Source organism: Heterocephalus glaber, unplaced genomic scaffold, assembly GCF_053883595.1.
Source record: "Heterocephalus glaber isolate CG9 unplaced genomic scaffold, H.glaber_assembly_v1.0 deba00001577, whole genome shotgun sequence".
Lineage (NCBI taxonomy): Eukaryota > Metazoa > Chordata > Mammalia > Rodentia > Bathyergidae > Heterocephalus > Heterocephalus glaber.
The window spans coordinates 200,431-222,966 of record NW_028258358.1 but is presented as its reverse complement, the minus strand read 5'-3'; the positions used below and the strand labels follow the sequence as shown (position 1 = coordinate 222,966).

Sequence of the window (22,536 nt, the reverse complement as noted above, 5' to 3'; positions counted from 1 at the left end):
AGTTTCTTTTGGCACATGATTTTTATAGAATCGAGTCCATTATTGGTTGGCTCAAAGGCAGAAGTGGCTTAGTAAAAGAACATGGTGGAGGAAACCCTATATCAGCATGGAAGCAGAGAAAGAGAGAGCAAGCAAGTGGGAACATTAATACATCCTTTTTGTTTACTCCCCCTGTGGACAACCATGAATTTACAGCATAAACTCATCTTTGGATAAGTACACTGGTGAGTATAGTATAATGCTTCTATGTGCCAATCACATTCCAAATACATGAAAGTTTGATGGACATTTTACATATAAACCACAGCAAAGGCCAACCAAGTGAACTTTTTCTGCCTCCTTTGCTGAAAATTGCCTTGTAATACAGAATAATATAACTTAAAGGTTGTCATTCATTACATAATGATCACATGTCACTTGTCTTTAGATAAAAATAAAGTAGAATACTTTTTTATAATTTCAGAAAAATTTCCATGTCAGCCTGCTATCTAAATAATCAAATTCTTTTGTTTAACTAATGTAGAATCTTTGTCCTTTACTTGATAATTCCATGGAATTTTCTAAAGTTCCTTCTAAAATGAAACATTTTAAATTTTAAATCATTTACAAAGGTTTTTTTAAAACAAAAATGAACATTTAAATGCTTTATGAACTTTAACATATACTGACAACATATACTGATTTATTTATCAAGATAGTATACGATGCATCTTCATAGCAAACTAAATTTACAAAAAATAAGAATAAAATGTACTATATCTATCATTTTTTATAGTTGACTTATACTGGAAATAATATTTTTAATTTTGATAACTTTGAATAGTCTAGTCTAGAAAAGATGATTTATCTGGAACATAAAGACTTAGAGAAAGCTATCATGCAGAACAAAGTCTAAAATTATTGGTAGATTCAAATTCTAACAAATATATTATTCACTGGGATATTTGGCTTCATTTTCTTCTTTTGTAAAAAATAAAATGTTTTACTCATATCTGTCTCTTTAGAGATGTGTACTCCTATATTGTGTGCTCTTAGATGATGCTGGATTAATTCTTAAATGGATCCACTAAAGAAAAGAAATAGGAAGGCAGACAGTTTGGAAAATATCTGCATGTACATCACTCAGCTAGCCACTGAAATGAAAAATCCTCCTTTTGGCAGATGAAAAGCCTAGAGGTTGTTCAGTTTGTCACTGTGCACAAAGGCTTTAATAGCATATTTTATTAAGTTTTGCACAGCAATGGCAAAAATGCATTTAATATTTTACCTAAGCCTAGAGCATCACACATATTTAAGGATTTAAAAAATTCTCTTGAGTATATACACATGATTGTTTTTATCCTTTTCCCAGATAATATTTTTACATATCATGATTTATGAAAGTATAATATGTGCCAAATTTTCTAGTAAATATTATGAAAAAGAAATAGCCCATAGGAAAAATATAAAACTTCTGATGGCAAACAAGGTGACATATTAGTTTCTCATGAGGCATCAGGTTCAAATATTACTAAAACTGACCTGGTTACAAATCTTCATAGTACATCCCCCCACCTTTTTCTATCCTATAAAGGGAATTGTTCTCCAGGGGCATCTACTGAAAACATGTACAAAAGAAATGAGGTTAGTTTTATTAATTTACTTTCTTCACAACTGAATAGCCATAGCTTTATTCTTTCATTCCCCTTGGCAGTACTTTGTTCCTTTCTTTAATAACAGTAAATGTGAAAAATCAGGATTTGTTTTATTCAGCTTCATTTCACTGGGAGTGCTGTAGGGAGATGAGACTTGAAACCGTTCACCATCATGTATAGGATATTCGGATTCACTTTACAAATGATGCAGTCTCACAGTAAATGTCTCACTTTGGGATGTACAACTTTATTAGAGCATTAAGTTTTGAATTCCTGACTTCCTTTGAGTGACACTAGCAATTGCTTAGGAGAAATCGCTGAGATCTGTGAGTGATGCTCCTTTTTTCAGTGTTTGGTTGTTTCTCCAAATAGAGTTTGTTGGCAAATGAAGTAATAGCAATGAAAAGTAGAGCATTTGGGATTGCTTTCTACAATACACACATAAATGTTTCCTTGCAAGAAATTCATATAATAACTAGAGTATCTTAAATGCTACTTCATTCTACCAGTACAAGTTCTGAGACTAAAATATAAATGAATTGGTCATATTATTTATTCAAATGTCATTTTGTAATATGGGAAACAACAAGGAATAACATAGCAGATGATATCAAATTATCTATCATCTATCTATTATGTAAGTAAAAATTTTATGATAGTCATAAACATAAAATATAGTAAATACTGAGGCACATTTTATATTGTGTAATTAGTAGATCTTTGCTTGAGAAATAACAGTAAAATCAAGAATTAAAGTTTGGAATAAGCCTGTCTTACAGAATTAAAGATTCTTTTTATGCACAAGTGGCAACATACCCAACTATTAACTACAGAATTTAAGAGATATTAACCAAATTATAAAAGTAGTGCCTCGTGTCTGTATTTTATTCACTTTTAATTTTCCTAGGCATAAAAGTATTATTAAATAAATATCTGAAATTTTGAATTCATGGGACTTCTGCTACAGTGAAAAATAAAATAGATGCATGAAGAATAAACAAAAACAGGACTAACATTAAATACTGGAAGGGCTTTAAATTGTTTTTTGGTTTGCGCAACATTTAACAAAACATTCATATTAGCTTGCAAGTTTGAGTCTACAGTCAGTGGAAAGATATTGTTATTTTAAAATTTATTTGGAAAATCATTTTAGGTATTATTTCATATATTTCATTTTATTATGTCTTCAGAAATTCTTGTAAGAGCTTATAATCAATGCATACAGATTGCAAAAAGGATATTAAATTATTGAAGTATAGTCTTGAAAAAGCAGTTTAAACTCTTAACATTTTCAGAATAAAACTATTTCTTTTGCCAGCCTCCTATATTTAAAAAGGGTATGTTGAAGGTCATAAAGTGTTGCATAATTGTGGTCATAATAGAAATATATGTAAACACTAAAACAGTATTAGTATATTCCAGAGAAGATTAATGTTCACTTTGATATGCTTCCAATTAAAGTGCTTTGCTTCTTTTTCATATATTATCAATTAAATATTCTATAATGTACAATAAAGTACATTTTCATTACTTTACCTTTCTAGCAATATAAGTGTATTATATTATGACCTTAAAAATTTTAATGCATATTATTATTCAATTAAAACATATTGGACATTTAAAGAAAAAAATAGGACTAAATAAGTGAAAATAAGGTGAAAGAAGAAAATAAAAAAGATTAAAAATAATTCCAATATTAGTGTCAGCTGATGATAACTTTAAAGTAACTCTGGTTAATATGTTACAAAAATAGACAAAAAGTGGATAATTGCATTATAGAATTACAATCCATAAACCAATTGTGACTGTAGACTACAAAATATAATATCTAAAATGATAAATTTATTAGCTCGAATAAAAATTACATTTCTAGGATCATAGAAATATAAAGTGGTCAACTGAAGATTTTCAACGTACTGAAGAAAAAATAATGAACAGTATTGTACAGAGAAATAGAGACACAAGTGTTGGCAAGTTAAACATTCATGTAATTTTATTCACAGGTAGAGGGGAGAAATAATAAATTTTTTAAAAATAATAACTTTTATAAAACCTATTCAATACATCAATTCAGACTCAAAAATCCTGGGAAATTCTTTAGAATATGGTTAAAGGAATGGAAAGCAAAATTAAAAAGAAAAATCTTTGAAGTAGTCAAAGAAGAGTTTAAATAATTTCAAATAGGAAAAATAGTATGAATAACATCCAAATTTCAACAAATTAATGGCATTTGGAAGATAAAACTGAATGGATAGTTTAAATTTTAAGAAAATAGCCTGCTTGGAATTCTTTATCTAGGAAACATAGTCCCTCAAAAATGAAATACATAGAGATAAAGGTCTAGAGTCAATCTTCTGCATATGGATAGTCATTTGTGAAAAAAATAGATGTACCTCAAAACCTTAATCTTAAGTGCAATAAATCAGACACACAAGGTTAGATATCATGTGGTTTCTTTTTATATGACAAAATTAAAATTAAAAAATTAGAGAGCAAAACAAAAGATAATAGGAAACAGGGAGACATCTGTTGCAAAAGGAACGGAGACTAAAAGAAGAGAGAGATGGGCAGTAGTGAAGGGAAAAGGGATGGAAAAAAATAAGATATGTACATGTACCAACTGATGATAAATGTAACCATTATGTATTGCAAACATCTACTAATAAAATAAAATTTAAAATGAAGTAAATAATTTTATCCAAATAAATGAGAAATAATTTGTCTATAAAAAACCTCATGTAAACACTTACAGGGGACATTCTCAGAATAAAATAAACAAAGTAGTGAAAAGGCAAACCTGTGTACAAAATTTATGAGCACACTCTGAATATTGACTCTTTAAGCTTATACTAGTAATGAACTATAGGTTTTCAGCTATATGTAGAAAATTGAAAAACAAATATAAAAATAATTCAACTTGACAAATTGTGTCAACATATTTTAAACTTGTAGAATTATCAGATAAGTACTAAATGGAATAAAATTGTATCAACTGACATAATGTTACAAATTAAGTGGTATAATTTGGGGGGCCAATAACATGACAATAAATGCATATGTCACCAAATTTAAACTGCATACCACAACAGTGATCAAATGAAACAGACAGAAAATGTCAAGAATTGATAAGAATGTTAAAGACATATTTCAAACTTGTGATTGATTGTACCACTACCCGTTGGAAAATTGCTTGGCTACATATCTACTAAATTTGAAAATATATATACCTGTGAAGCAGAATTTCTAATCCTGGGAATACAACCCAGAAATATGCATAAATGTATATATTAAACTTAGTGATAGCAACTAAACATTGGGCTAGGACACTAGGACATACTTTATGAAATGGTATGTTGAACAACGTACATTAGTGAGCTATAATTGTTTATTCCAACATAGAAGACTCTGAAAAATGTATAGTTGATTTTTCAAAAAGTGACAAGCATATTCTCAGTATTTTACAATGATGATAATACAATGATGTACAATGATTGTATAATGATGTTCACAAAGTTTCAAAACTGGTGCTTCCAATTTACTATTTTGGAAATCAATATTATGATTACACTGTTATTGTGAATAGCTACTGGAGGTAGATTTCTGAAGATTTAATGGGTATTTTGGAATCTGATAACATTGTTTCATGCTCATTTGAAAAAAAAATTGAGCTTTTCTGAATCAATGCACAGTTTAACATTATCATTCTAAAACTAATACTTGTACTGTTTATATTTCATATTTTTATCAAGTTAAAAATGTTTTCATTTGTTTCACATTGCTTAGAAATTTCTATGTTCCATTAATTTTTGTTTGTAAGTCATTAATATTTATTAAATTGTAACAATGGTTTTCTTACCTACTACTAATATGACGTAGATTATCTCTTTCGATCTCATAGTATACTAAAAGATATCGGTAAGTTTTATCAAGTTCTACGCTATTTGAATGCTTGAAAACAATTTATTTTGACAGGCTATTTGTTTGATTTGATTCTATTTAATATTTTAATGTTCTTATTTTTTTTGTCCTTTTGCTCAACAGATTTATAGTAGGCAATATAAACTGCATAAAATTGCAATTATCACTTCCTTAAAGTCTTGGTAGAATTCACCATGTAAAAGTACTTATTATATTTCCATTTTGTGAGTGGAATTTTAATCACTATTTGAATATCTTCTATTGTAAATGGTGACTGAGCTCTGTAGCCACCTCAGCCAGACCAATGTTTGGTTCCAAATATTCTGCAAATTTACATTTAAATTTAAATAGTTAACTCTAATTATTTTGTTGGTTTTATTTGTCTTTTGGTGGATGTCATACATACATCAACTTAGATAAATTCTAACTCATTAAAATATTTTCTGTTTACATATACACTACCATTTCACTAAATCATGCACAGGTGTGATAGTAAGATTGCATTGTCAACTTGATGAGCTTGAAAAGCACACATCTGCATGTATTTGAGTGAGTCACTGATGTGAAATTTTGAAGTACATATCTAATTCCGTGGCCCTTCCTCTGTAAAGGTGTTCTGCTGCTCTGCTTCCAGGCCCCTGTGAGCTAAGCATCTTTGGTCTGCTACGCCCCTCTGCCATGACTGTCCTGCAGTGGAAGCAGCTGACTATGTCCTGAACCACTCAAACAGTGAATTAAATTAGCTTCTCTTCCTTTAAATTATGGGTGTTGGGTATCTGTCAGCAATGACAACGCTGACTGATAAATTAGGTGATTCTTTAATTTTTAATATTTGTGATTCACTATTCACACATTTTGAGTTTGTGCCGCACTATTCACTTCTGTTGCCAAGTATTTATATTCAAGTATTTCAATAATTAAATAAAATATTAAGCCATCGTATTGTCAAATATTGCCTTTCATTTATCATTTCAATTTTTTTTCAAATATGCAATATTTAATATATGATATATATTTTCATTTTACCTTTCTGGTCTGTTAAATTTCCTTTTATATTATTTTAAACACTGTCAAATATGAGCAAAATTTCTTCACATTTATCATGTAATTTACTTAGTAGTTCATTTGCCATTTATTTTACTTACTTAGTCAATTTGGTTTCAATGATTGCTATAAATTATATTTCTCTATCCAAATACAACTGGTTCTTTCTGAGAATCATTTGGTTTTTATTTGTACTGGCAATGTTTAACAATTTTATTTATTTTTGATTTTGTTTTATATTTTGCCTTTCAAATTGATAATTCTAGTATCTGAATTTATCAGGCCTCTAGTATTGCTCTTGTTTATTTCTGCTAACTTAATGCATGTTGATTCTATCCTATATTTAGTTCTATTTCATTTTCAATTTAACTTCTCATGTGAGAATCCTTAGGGACTACTCCTTTTATTTATATTTTCTTGGTGTGAGAATCCTTGGCCAGTCACAGAGGAGAATTTTGAGTCATACACCTTTGTGGGAATTAGATCTACAACTTCATTACAGTATTTGCAGTTGTCATGTTTTCATGGTGTAATACTTCAGTCAAGCTTTTTTAATTTTAGCCTTTAAAACATGCATCTCTCATTTATTCAGTAACTATTTAAATGAATATTCAAGAATCTATGAACTCAGTAGATATTAAGAAATGCAAAAATTCATTAGATGTTTGACTAAAGTTCATAAATGACTGTGAAAGTTTCACTATTTTTGTCCATGGGATTATGAAAATGTATAATAACATCATGGCTTCTGTCCTAATGAAGCTAGTGACTCAGATGCACTGTAAACAAATAATTGAAAAATTTCATCAACTGTAATTGCAACATCTAGTTAAACAAAAAGGAAGTACACAATTGAAATAGTAAAGCAATTTGACATAACAATAGTGTCTACTCGGGGAATATTCTTCTAGTGAAAAGAAAATTCATATCAAAGTCACAAAGTAAGGAAACATTAAAGACAGAAATTAAAGCATCTTAGACTTCTCACATTAGAGTATTTTTAAGGAAGTGAAAGATGGCCATTGTGTTTATAATCCTAGTAATCAACCACTACAAAATGAGTGATGTACAATCTGGTACAAGATGAAACTCAGGAGGCAATAGACAGCCTTTTACAGTATAATGAAAATGTGTGCTTTATTCTAAGATAAATAAGCAATACTTGTTAAATTTATAAATAGGGAAATAATATAAGGCTACTTTTCATTTTAAAGTATGAGAAACTTTCACGTTTGTGTATATTATTCATCACTTATAGTATATATCTAGATATGTATTTATACATACATTTAATGCAGTACCCACAGCGTCATTTCTTTATTTTTTGTTACCAAGGATCGAACTTAGGACTTTGTGTTTGCAAGGCAGGTGTACAGCCACTAAGCTAAATCCCTGGCCCCACAGTGTCATTTCTAATTTCAAAGAACTCTCCATTGGCAGATAAACAAAGAATATTTCTAGAGCCTTAAGTACCAATGTGAATTTTATTTACTTTCATAAATTATTTTATTGGTACATTTTAGGTATACAATGTATTTAAATTTATCATTGGGATCTTGTACCTTTACATAATGTATCTTGGTTCTCATTTTTTCCCCATTCCCCTGCCCTCCCTTCAACCCCTCTACCCCTCCCTATTTACAAATACTTTGTTTCCATTTTTTTCCTTTTCTCATATTTTTTTCTTTTCCCTTATTTCCTTTCCCCTACTCCTCTCACCTCCGCTTCCCCTTTGGATCTTTTCTTTTTATTTCCCAGTGTGAGATTTTTTAAACTATACCTGTGAAAATTTGTGTCCATATGTTTGCATCTGAGAACATAATTTCAATGAAACAAGAATAAGTGGAGAACAGGAACAAAGCACTCAAATCAAGTGATATAATTTTAACATGCTAGCCTTTGCCAATGAAGAGGAATAATATTAAATACAACTTTCACTTTACATTAGAAGCTCAAACAAATCAACATTATCTTTCAAAGAAATCAACATCAACTTCTGTTGTATTTACAGATATTTTCTTATATTACCCATTTCATTTGAATGCTTTTCCTTTTTCTATTTTCATTTTACACTTTTTCACCATAGGGTTATAACATAAAGATTGATTTATGGAATATAAATTTCTCCAGTTACTTGATATACTCATACTGATTCATTTTTCCAATAAAATGATTATTCAAATTATTATCCTATCTCTTTGACATTCACATATTTTTCTACTCTTAACTTTCCCTAAATTACTTTTCCATACATTGAAAATGAAGTCAAACATACCTTCATTCTATCAAATTTCTCTTAATATCTCTGCAACCTTGAACATATAATAGAACCATTAAGTACCTTATTTTCTACAAAGTCATATTAACTAGGTGGTAGTTTGGCATCCAGCAGTCTCTTTCTTTCTCTACCCTTTGTTTCTTTTATTTAAACATTTTTCAAAAATATTATACTTTTCTGAGAGACAAAAAATTATCATAAATAAAATCTTTTTATGCATTTTCCCATAACAAATTTTACAGATTTTTTTCATTTATGTGGTTACCATAATGTTCAACCAGTTTTGTAAGAAAATAAGAAATAATAAGTAAAATAGGTGCTTGATGTGTACTTAAGTGGTAGAGCACTTGCATTGAAAAAAAAAAGATGTCCTTTGAAAACTTTTGCAAGCTATTCTAATTATATCCCTCTTGAGAAATGGAAAAACATTACAGAAATTAGCTAAATCTATACTGAGTTTCTCTGCTAGGGTCAGCTAAAAGGTCCTTACGTATTTTTAATTTATATAAAGTGATATAATTATTTTTTAAAACTGTCTTATAATGGTAAATCTCTTAATTATCAGAAGTTATTGTCACATATTTTCACAGTATAATGGCTAAACTGTACTAAGCACATTCCACAGTTCTAGATCAGAATAAGATATACTTTAAAATCACATAAATTTTTTTTTCACAGATTATCAACATTTCTTAAATTTAACTTTGGACCCAAAGCAGGATTGCTCCATCAGCAAAGAAAAAATAATAATAATCTGTAAAGATTTAGCTTCAAATTTCCTTGTAAAGAATCCAAAATAATTTTATGTAGCACTTATAGGTATATTAAAGGGGAAAGTTAACTTTCACATTTTTCAATATATTACAAGAGAAACACTAGCACATTGTCATCTTTATCCAAGATACTAGTTAATCATTGTTGATTTTCATATATGAGAATTGAAAAAGTTAGAAAATTAGTTTCTTCTCCTCTCCTTTTTAACTGAATAATTTTCATTGAAATAGTCTTAACTATTTACATAATAAAGGTTTTTGAAAGGCATTTTATTTTGATTTTAGGATGCCTTATAGCAATGATATTTATTTAGGATAATATTCCATAAGTAGGAGTTCTAATAGGTATCATCTTTCCAGCAATCTCTGTGGTTCTATAGAGTTAGTCCTCAATTTTCTTACAGAATCCTCAGTGGGTGCACCTCAGACATAATTAACCCGCTACCAAGCTAAAAATTTACAACTAAGTAAAAATAGAAACATGATAATTACTTTTTCTTCTTCTGTTTTGGAAAGTTCATCACAGTTTAAAATTGTACAGGAAGAGCATTTCAGTGGTAGCAATGAATGCAATTTACTTTTGTTATAAAACATGTTTCTTACATAACAAAATTATGTTTACCAGTCTTAAGTGAAAATCAAGTCTTATTAATATATAACTGCAAACTTTTTTCATTCTGGCTTCCCTGCTATTACAGAGACCCAGGCATGTCCACTTTTAATACCATCAATGGGTAATGGAAATTGCCATTAGACCACTATGTGGCAGGTGATGGGTATCCACATTTCCTACTGGGCATCAAAATCACTGCTATTGCTATGGTGTGACACTTCAAAGAAACTGATACACTGTACATGACTAGCTAAGCTATAAACTCTGACTGTATCATAATGACACCATAAAGTACTTGTTTTCAGCAAGTACTACTTTTAGGTTTAATTTACCACTAAGAGCACTGAGAAAAACTAAACCAGGTAAAACAAAGCTTTTACATGTCTCGGATAACTGCCAAAATAGGATTTGTGCGGCTAAGCTTTCATCCTATACAGAAGTGACACTCGGAGTTTTTACTCAATATGTGCCACTATATTCCTCCAGAAGAACTTGTCATTTTTTTTTCAAGCAGTAGTTAAGTTATGAAACTGACCTCAAATTTAGGCAGATTCATAAAGCAAGAAGGACAAAAAATTCAAATTCACAATCTCCCTAGACTTTTGACCTGCACATGAAAACACTCACTACATTCTGGGGATAATGATGAAAAGTAAATCTACTGGTCCCCACAGAGACTAAAACCCACATTCAGATGTTACAATTTCCTATTGATTAAATGTGATCTATGATTCCAAGCTTCATTATACTGATCACTAGAGGAAAATGTAATTTTTTTTTTGGAGTGTGATAGCATCATTCAGTCTCAGTGCCCGCACTTTTTTCCAGTGCAGTATCAGGTACACAATAAAAAACAATCAGACAAAATAAGAAAACATGACTTCAGTTATAGGAAAAAAAGGCAGAAAGTATAAGTACATATCCAGTACTTTTATTTAATGGAATAATCTTATAAGTTCATTATAAAGTATGTGATTAATGAATTTAAAGAATTAAAGAAAATGTCAGGCTAAAGCCACTTTGCAACCAAGGCTTCATTCTTTGATTAACTCTCCCCAAATTTCCTACATTGCTTAATTGCCACCCACTTTCTATGGTACATTCCCACAAGAAATGACTTACATAAAATCACTCTGTCAAGTTTTGTTTTAAAAGAATGCAACCTAATATATATATATATATATATATATATATATATATATATATCTCATAGTGTGTTTTAGAAAGTAAATTAAAAAATAGCAAAGAGAACAAAATAAATTAGTAAATATGCTTCAACAGAGCATCAAGAATTGTAGATGACTTTGCAGTACAAAGAAGAAATTTTGTATTTACAGAGATAAGTTCTTTCAAGTCTTGAAAGAAAATAATTGACCCACGTTTTTATACACCACATTTTCCTTCAAATGTGAAGATGAGGTGTGTATATTTTGAGGATGATGAGTATACTCAAAACAAAATGTGCAAAGTTGTGAAAAATCTCAAGATTATTTAAAAAGAAAGGTAATTATTTTAAAAAAACTTAGAAGGAATATGTAGAGGGACATTATATTTTTTTCAAACTGATTATTTAAAAAAATTGTCATATTTACAATTAATTAGTAAACAGAAATATTTGGTTGGGTTGTGTTCTCTGTGTAGTCATACACAAAACATACTCAAAGGCATGGCTTCTCTTACAAAATGAGATTTGTGTACTCATTTACTAATTAATGTCAGTGTTTTGGAGAAAGATTCTTTATTAGAACTAAACAATTCTTTAGTATATTTTTAAGAAATTACAGCAGACCTGTAAAAAGACATCCTAATGACAAATGGTAATCTTGGTGCTTTTAATTCAAGGAGAGGAAATATATTTTAAATGTAGTAGTAAAGGAGGTTTGGCAAATACAGAACTGTGTACTGCAGACCAATAGTGTAATTATGTTCTGTAGCGATATTACATACTTTATACTAATTGTTGAATGTCATACATCAAGTCTTTTCCATGTAAACTTTATGAGAATATCATGATTGTTTTGTTTCTTTGGTTATTCTATAAATGACTTTAAAGTGATTTTTATAAACTTGAGAACTATGAGCATACCAGGCATCTCCATTTTACTGAATCCATAAGTTTGTATGAATCCGTAAGTTTGCATTTTAAACCATGTTAAAAGAAAGAAATTAAACAAAATTAAGATTTCTGTGATGATGATGCTACTCTATAAATTCTAATCCAGCTTGTTCTAGAAGATTCATATTCATTAAATTCTTTATCTGTAGCATAAAAATTTTAATTATTTTTACATCTTACTTTCAATTCTGGGTATAAATTAAATTTTCTACAAATATATTTTAACTAAAAAAAGAAGGAATAAATAATTTTTAAATAATGTGAATATAAAAATCTTAAAACTTTGTCAACATACTGATTTTTTATCTAAGTGGCATAGATTTTTATACTAATTGGTACATTTGGTATTAGGATAATTTCAGACTATGATCTTTATTATGTAAATGTAATCAGTTTGGAAAATATGTACTTTTTTCTGGAAATTGTAAAATATACAATTGAAAAATTCAAAAACATGAGACAAGTCATTTGCTATTAATGCTTTTAAATTATTTTGGATATAACAAATTGCTTTCAGTTGAGTTTGGAATGGAGTATTCATAAACATTATTTCTCATATTTTATTGTGTATAGTTTTTTGATAACATTATGCTGTGTACTAAAAAATAAGATGTTTATTTCCATTATCTTGATGGAATTCCATTTTCATTAATATGCTATACTAAAATATTTGTCACAGTGAAATAAAAAATTGTAAAACTAAATCCATTTTTATTTACTTTTACATTGGAACAGTAGAAATAAGATGAGAAAATAGAACAGATTTTTTTGAAAGATGTTGAAAATCTCTAAGAGGGGAGAGATTTCTGTTTTCTTTCATTTTATCTCACGTAATCATCACATCAAATAATTGCTCTCCATGATTTATAGTTCAAATAGCTACTCCCCATATTTTCTAATATTAATTTAACTAAGTGAGTACACTTAGGATAAATGAAATTATTCAAAACCTGAAAGGACAGCAATATCTCACAGTAAAAAAAGAAACCCAAATCGTTATGTTATCAGAATAGAAAAATTGAAGAATGATTGAGAAACCACTCAAACTACAGATTGCTTAAGAATGTTTTCTCATTTTCATTTCCATTGTAAATCCATGCTATGTGGTTAAAAGAAAAGCGATAACTATTAGTTCAATATCTGAGTGGATGAAAATACAATTTATTTATGAATTGGAATTGAAGCACACAGAGAACTGAACAGATTTCTTGGAAGCTCTTCAAGGACAAAGTTGAACTTTTTTCAAACCTGCTAAAATCCAAGCCAATTTTAAGACACATGTTTCAAGTATTTGCTCTATTGTTTAAAGCTAATCACCTTGAATATTGCAAAATTATTTAGGAAATATTTATGAAAGGCTTTTGTCCATTTACAAAAACCAGTGTATTAAATTTTCATACCATATAGTAGCCTTACAAATGCTATAATAGCTAAGCATCATTTGAAAGAAATAGAAACCTGTGTTTAGATGCTTAATTTTTATGTGATTTTTTTCATGTTTTAAAGCAGATGAGTATATATTTAAAATCATACAGTCTTTCTATTTATCTTGATGTTATGCCATATGCTCTCAATGGTTAGTTTAATACCTCCTCCCTGCTCTTCTCATCACAGCTAAGAATCCAGTTTCAAATATAATTCAAATCCAGTTGTTTAAAGGATGCATTAGAGTTAAAATTTTACATGCTACCCTCACATATGTAGAAAATTTATAGACTCTTTTATTTTAATGAATGCAATTATTGTGAAAACCCCTTTACAGCTGTTTTTATGATTATATTCTTTCAAAAATTGATAGTGTTATAATATCATGTATTCAACTTATCTTTTTGGATGATTTAGTATGGTTTACCTTCCTTGATCCTCCAGCTTTAGCTTGATCCTCACCAAAATGGTTTCTGAGTATAAAGGTAGTGAAATTTGTATCTCAGAGTAAAAGACAATCCAGGATCTCATAGTGATATTTGAATATTTATACTTACAAAGATTCTTGTTTGAAACTGGTCTCAGTTCCTGAAAACTAACTAGCTCCATTTGAAGATGGTATTATCATGGCATTACGTTGCCTCCACACAACCTTTTAGAACATTCACCAAGACCTCAGATGGCTCCAACATGTCTGCTCTATCTGAACAGTAACACAAAACTTTTATTTCTATTTACATCTGCCAAAGCAGTACTTTATATTATGTACCATGTTTAAATTTTTGGCCAAAGTTTCCTATGTAGTGCTATGTCCCTAATTTATTCCAAACACAAGTGCTATCAGGACAAATATTATGTATTAGTTTACACATGCTTATTTTTATATTTCTGCCATGTTCTTCCCCATGATCCTAAGTAACAGTAAGTGCATATGACCTTACAATCTTATCTCCTTTCCATAACTGTTTGAGGGAAACAAGGAATAAATTTTCAATTTCTTTTTCATGATGGAAGTGATTACATTGTCATTATATTTTATTCCTCAAGAATCTACATGTTCCAACTATTAATAATTAAGAATTATCAAAAATACAGTTTGTTAATTTAATAACCTTCAAAAATAATGCTCCTGTCAAAAGAGAATTGTTGAAATCCTATTTAATTCTTAAATTATTTAGAATTCAGACAAATTTTCTTTCACTTTCTTCATCAAATACAATCCATGACACTTGTCTTGCTCTATAACCAATCTATACTATTGTATGCCACACTTTGTAATAAAGTTTTCAATCCTAAATTTTTACAGTATAGTATTTTTAAAAAGTTATACTGAGGTAAAATTCATACATGATGAACTCTATACTGTTAAATTATGCAATTTAGTTAAGTTTGACATTTATACACCCATGAAATAATAAGCAGATGAAGATAGTTTTATTCATTGCCTCAAATGTTTATTTTCTGTGCTTCTTTAAAAAGCCTATCTTGTCTTCAAAATACTTCCTTTTTATGTTATGCTGTCCCTTGGCAACCATTGGTTTACATTCTGATGGTATAGATTTGTTTTCATTATTGAGAATTTTATACAATAAGAACTATATGCTGTATAGCATGCTATGAAGAATTATGTGTTTTGTGTCAAGATACACCTCTTCTTTTGAAAATGCATTTAAGGATAGAATGGTTGAATGCAATAACTAAAAATTTTATCATCATAAATGACTTTAACCTGGAAGTCACCAATATTGTAAGATGTTTTTCAGTTTTGCATCTTTGAAGACCTGCATACTTAGGGATCATTTAATATATGACAAGGTTAACAATAAGTGGTCACAGATATATTCCTCAGCTATGTTTTATTCTTAAGAAAAATTATAGACTGCTTTAACAGATTTTATGGGGCATAACAATATTGAAAAAAACTAAGGGCATCTTTACAATTCTGGTTGTTTGGGAAGTATAGGAAATAGCATTAATGACCACAAAAAACCTTTTTTTCCAATATACAAGTGTATCTAATTTCTACAATAACAAAAAGTTTGTTTTATCAAAGCTAATAGATGCAGCAGATCAAGTTTACATGTCAAGACCAAATTAAAAGAGAGGTCAAATTTTGATCATTTTATGTTTAAGGTCTAAACATATACTGTATAAAAGAGATCAACATTTAGTTATTTTGTATGTATCAAACTTATGCAATCTTCTCAGACTCCATGGACTTCAGTGCCAAAAGCCCTCCCAGAAAAGAGTTACACAGGAGGGAAGGCCCCAGCCAGAGGGTCACCCAATTACAATCACTAACTAAGTGTGCACAGGGCCCAGCCAGAACCCCTCTCAGACAACAGCGTAGTGCAGGGATCCGGAAGGTCATCATTCTGAACCCAGGAATTGATGCAGTGGTGAGCAGCAGAGAGAAGGCCTCTGAGGCTAGCTGAGATTTGAAGACCACTGGGTGAGCAAAAAGTCACCTCAACAAAGACTCAGCAGGCTGAATCCTTTGTAATGATAAGACATGTAAACAAAACTCAAAACCAGACCTCAAGATCACCCAAGGAAACTCCAAGGGGCAAGAAGATGTAACAATCTTATATTCAACCACCTAGACTCCCTGAACTGGCAATGAAGAGGATCTGGAAAAGGTGAAATCAGAAATAATTTCTTACATAACAACAGAGATTGTGTTCATAGAGAAAGACATAATTAATAGCTCTAGAGCAAACAAAGATAAAAAATGGAGGAGCTAAAGAATGTTATGGGGTCACAGCATAGGAAAAAAATGGAATCAATAAAACAGATGCAAACAAATATCCAGGAGATTAAAAAATTCCATTGAGTCTCCCACTGCTCCTGGCCCAGAGGTAGGGGCTTCTGAGCCACAGTCCCACTGCTCTCAGCAGAGGAAGGGGCTTCTGAGCTGCTATTCCACCGCTACCAGCTCAGAGGAGGTGAGCTGCATGGGCAACAACAGCACGTCCAAACTCTGGTCGAAATGAGAAGGCACATAACCAAGTTTCAAAACCAGACTTCCAGATCACATACAGCAACCCCAAAGGGAAATGAGATGGAACATTCTGATACTCAACCACCTGGACCCACTGAACTGGCAGCAAAAGGGGATATGGAAAAAATGAAATCAGAAATAATTTCTCAGATAACAGGAGAGATTGTGCTCATAGTGCAAGACATGATTAATAAATCTAAAGCAGACCTAAGGAACATGATGGAATCCCAACACAGAAAAAAATGGAATGCATAAAACAGATACAAATAGATTTCCAGCAGATCAAAAACTCCATTGAAAGTCTACACAGAAGAATGAGACAATGTGAGGACAGAATTTTCAATATAGAAGATAAGATTGCAATTAGTGGTCAGGAAAAGAAAAATTGCTTCAAAATTATAAGGGATGATGAGAAATCAATCCAGCAGCTGCTAGACAATGCAAAGAATAACATAAGACTGATTGGAGTCAAAGAAGAAACAGGAGTGAGTGTAGATGACATAAAAAAATCTCTTCACAGAAGTAATGGCAGAAAACTTCCCAAGTAGGGGAAAAGAACTTGACATACAAATAAGTGAGGTATATAGGACTCCAAATAGCCTTGATAAAAAAAAATCTACACATAAGCATATAATTGTTAAGATTCCAGAAACTCAACAGAAGAATAAAGTTCTACAAGCAGTTAGAGAAAAGAAGCAAATCACATACAAAGGAAAGCCCATCAGAATCACAGCAGACTTCTCAACACAAACCATCAAGGCACGAAGAGGTTGGAGTGACATATTCCAAGCCCTGAAAGAAAACAGCCTCCACCCCAGATTGATGTACCCTGCAAAACTATCTTTCAAAATTGATGGAGAAATAAGATACTTCCATGACAAAAAGCACCTTAGGACCTTAGTGAATACAAAACCAGGACTCCAAAGAATTTTACACAATATCCTAGGAACAGACATTGAGGATCACAACCCCAGGAAGCAAAGCAGAATGAACCCACCTGGCATGACAAGAAATTAAATGTAAAGGAGGAGAACCTAACAAAAAGAAAAAGTCATGGCAATGACAAGTCAATACGTTTCAGTTATAACCATCAATGTTAATGGTCTCAATTCAAGAATCAAAAGAAATACACTGGCAGAATGGGTGAAGAAGCAAAATCCAACAATATGCTGCATACAAGCACACTTAGACTGAAACACTCATAGACTGAAAGTTAAAGGGTAGAAAACAATACTCGATGAGAAGGGATCCCCCCAAAAAGCAGGAATACCTACCCTCTTTGCAGGTCAAGTAGATTTCAAACCAACAGTGATTAAGAGAGACAAAGAAGGACAGTACATCCTTGTAAGGAACAATCCAACAGGAAGAGATGACAATCATAAATATCTATGCACCAAACACTGGTGTGACCAACTATACAAAACAATTACTAATGGACATGAAAAACCAAATAAGCACTAATACAATTGTAGTTGGGAACCTCAATACTCCAGTCTCACAAATAGGTAAATCAACTAGGCAAAAAATAAGAAATGAAATACTAGAACTCAGTTGAACTCTTGAACAAATGAACTTAACAGATGTTTGCAGAGTGGTCCATCCCACAAAATCAGAATACTCATTCTTCTCAGCTGGACATGGGTTATTCTCCAAAATAGGCCACATACTTGTGCATAGAATATGTATAAGTAAGTGCAAAGGAATTGAAGATATGCCATTTATTATCAGACCATAGTGCAATGAAATTGGAGATCCATAACAAAAGAAACTGGAAAAATTTCATAAACACATGGAAATTGAACAACACACTTCTGAATAACCAATGAGTCACAGGGGAAATTAAACAAGAAATCAGACAGTTCCTTCAATTAAATGACAATGACAAGAAAACATGTCAGAATTGGTGGGACAAATGAAAGCAGGCTTATGAGGGAAATTCATAGCCGTGAATACACATATTAGGAAAACAGAATGAGCCCAATTAAACAACCTGATGCTAAACCTCAAGGTTCTATAAAAAGAAGAGCAGGACAAACCCAAAGCTCAGACAAGGGAGGAAATTATAAAGATCAGAGGAGAAATCAATGCAATGGGGACTAAGAAAACAATACAAAAAATCAATGAAGCCAAGAGTTGGTTCTTCAAAAGAATAAACAAAATGGACAAACCCTTAGCCAACCTTATCAGAAAAAGGAAAGAAAAGGCCCAAATCCATGCAATTAGGAATGAAAAGGGTGAAATTGCCACAGACCCAGCAGGAATCCATAGGATCATCAATACCTACTTCCAGAACCTATACACCAATAAGATGGAAAACACAGAAGAAATGGACAGATTCCTAGATACTTATGAATTACCAAAGTTGAATGAAGAAGACCTAAAAATTCTAAACAACCCAATATCAACCAATAAAATTGAAAATGTAATTAAAAACCTACTAACAGAAAAGTCCAGGTCCTGATGGCTTCACTGCTGAATTCTATAAGACATTTAGAGAGGAACAGCTGCCACTCCTGTTTAAACTCTTCAATGAAATTGAAAGGGAAGCAATACTCCCAAATTCATTCCTGGAAGCAAGCATCACCTTGATCCCCAAACCAGAGAAAGACCCAAACAAAAAAGAGAATTATAGGCCAATCTCACTAATGAACATAGACGGAAAAGTCTTTAAAAAGACACTGGCAAATAGAATGCAGAAGATCATCAAGAAGATCACACACCCTGATCAAGTGAATGATTCATTCACCCTGATTCATCCCAGGGATGCAGGGATGGTTCAACATACACAAATCAATCAATGTAATACACTATATCAATAGAGCCAAGGACAAAAATCATGTGATTATCTCCATAGATGCAGAAAAACATTTGACCAAATCCAACATGCATTTATGATAAAAACCCTACAAAAAATTGGAATAGATGGTCCCTACCTCAAACTGATAAAAGCCATCTATGAAAAACCAACAGCCAGTATCATACTAACTGGTCAAAAACTGAAATCTTTCACACTAAAATCTGGAACAAGACAAGGATGTCCACTATCACCACTCTTGTTCGATATAGTTTTGCAAACATTAGCCATGGAAATTACAAGAGAAATAAATAAAAGGAATAAAGATAGGAAATGAAGAAGTCAATTTGTCATTATTTGTAGATAACATGATGATCTATATAGAAGACCCCAAGAACTCCACCAAAAGTCTTAAAGACTTAATAACCAAATTCAGTCAAGTAGCTGGATACAAGGTCAACACACAAAAAACAATACCTTTACTGTACACGAACAACACACTCACTAAGAGAGAAATAGGGCAAATAATTTCTTTCACAATACCAAGAAAAAACTGAAATACCTAGTATTCAACCTAGCAAAGGAAATCAAAGACTTCTTCTCTGAAAACTATAGCACTCTGAAAAGAGAGATTAAATATGATATCAGAAAATGGAAAAACATCCCCTGCTCCTGGGTAGGAAGGATCAATATAGTGAAAATGTCCCTACTTCCAAAACTGCTATATAGATTTGATGCAATTTCAAATGAAATCCCGGCATCATACTTCATGGACCTTGAGAAAACAATCCAAAAATTCATTTGGAACAAGATTAGACCCAGAATAGCAAAACAATTCTAGGTAACAGAGATATGGCAGGGGTATTACAATCTCCAACTTGAAACTATACTACAAAGTTACTGTGATAAAACAGCATGGTACTGGCAAGGAAACAGACCTGAGGACCAGTGGAACAGATTATAAAATGCAGAAACAACTCCAGACACACTCAGAAATCTCATCTTCGATAAAGCAGCCAAACACCCTTACTGGAGAAAAGATAGCCTCTTTAATAAATGGTGCTGGAAAAATTGGGTTTCAACTTGTCAAAGATTAAAACTTGGCCTATATCTCTCGCCATGCACTAAACTAAAATCAAAATGGATTAAAAATCTAAATATTAAAAGAAATGCTGAACTGGGTGAAAAATACATTAGGTAGAACTCTTGAAGATATTGGTGTAGGAAATGATTTTATGAACAAAACCTCAGTTTCCCATGAATTAGCACAGTCATCAAGTAGGATCTCTTTTTAATTAAAAGCTTCTGCACAGCAAAAGAAACCACCAGCACTGTGAAAAGACAACCCACGGTGTGGAAAAATATCCTCACCCGCTGTTCCTCAGACATAGGTCTATTACCTAAAATCTGTAAGAACTTAAAAAGATCAGGCCTCCCAAATTTAAAGACCCAATCCAAAATTGGGCATCTGAAATGAACATACATTTCTCAGACAAAGAAGTAGAAATAGCAAATAAATACATGAGAAACTGTTCAACATCAATGGTCATTTGAGTAATGCAAATGAAAACAACGCTGAGATTCTACCTCACTCCAGAAAGAATGGCTGCTATCATGAAATCAACAAAGAACCAATGCTGGCAGGGCTGTGGGGAAAGAGGAACCCTTCTCCTCTGCTGGTGGGAATGTAGACTTGTGCAACCACTGTGGAAATCAGTATGCAGATACCTCAAAGAACTAGGACTGGAAGTCCCATTTGACCCAGCTCTTTCCCTGCTGGGTATCTTCCCCAAAGAATTAAAAGAATCATACCACAGTCGTATATGTGCACCCATGTTCATAGCAGTACAATTTGTAATAGCTAAAACTTCAATATCTCATACAAATGCTGAAGAAAGCAAAGCTGTGGAACATGGTGAACGTAATAGTCACAAGCTACCATGGAATGACCCAGTGTTCTAAGGCAAGGGTGACAGAGCTTGACCAGTATCTGGATAGAGAACCACTACACACTGATTGACCAATCTCCAGTAGCCACTATCTTACCAAAAGAAGGTAAATTTGATGAAGTCTATGAAGCACTGGCTGATGCTCATCCTATCCTTACTGTTTACAAAAAGAGGAGATTCCGGAGAGATGGGATTACAAATACAACAAGCGGATCCAGCCAGCCATGGAGGTGGCTGAGGAAGGGTGGTATATTTTACAGAATAAGCCAGATGAATTTCTGTTAGGCAACCATGGTTATGATAATGCATTAGCAGAAATGCATCCAATATTTTTAGCCCATGGTCTTGCCTTTTGAAGGAATTTCACAAAAGAAGCCATGAACTCCACAGATCTGTACCCCTTGCTGTGCCACCCCCTCAATATCACCACCCTGCCACACAATGGATCCCTCAGCAATGTCCAGGACCTGCTCAGTTCCACAGCTCCAAAAGCAATTCCTTACACACAGAGCACAACCCTCCTCCTGGGGGGTGACCACCTAGGAGAGCTTGGGCAAGAGGAGTCCCATGCTGACTTCCTCGGGGTCTCTGTTGGCTGCGTTATAGTGATTGTATTTTTTGTAATTTTCATTAAACATTTAATTCACAGTCAAGTACCTGCCTTACAATATATGCAGGCTGAAATTGCTCAATCATTACTACAAGCTTAACACTTCTCTGAGATGGAATTGCATATTGGAGATTGCACAATTATGTCAATGTTTAAGTCTCAAATTCTAAAAAAGCAGTTTCAGACATCTGCAGAGACCACTGAGTGGTTAACACATATTTTGTCTCGCATATTTTGATGCGTGCTTGCACACACACAACCCCCAAAACACTTGACCCTGCAGAGGATTAAAGACACGAGGGTATTTTCCCCATATTCTCTCTCCCTTAGCAGTAGTAAATCTCACTTTCTTTGAACTTGGCACATAACATGTACATATTT

At 31.9% G+C, this 22,536-nt stretch overlaps 1 pseudogene; it reads left to right on the top strand.

Annotated features, from left to right (window-relative positions):
* The window catches only part of LOC101713786 (ectonucleotide pyrophosphatase/phosphodiesterase family member 5 pseudogene), a 46,978-nt pseudogene extending 24,723 nt beyond the window's left edge, over positions 1-22,255 (top strand).
* Positions 22,256-22,536: the final 281 nt, after the last annotated feature.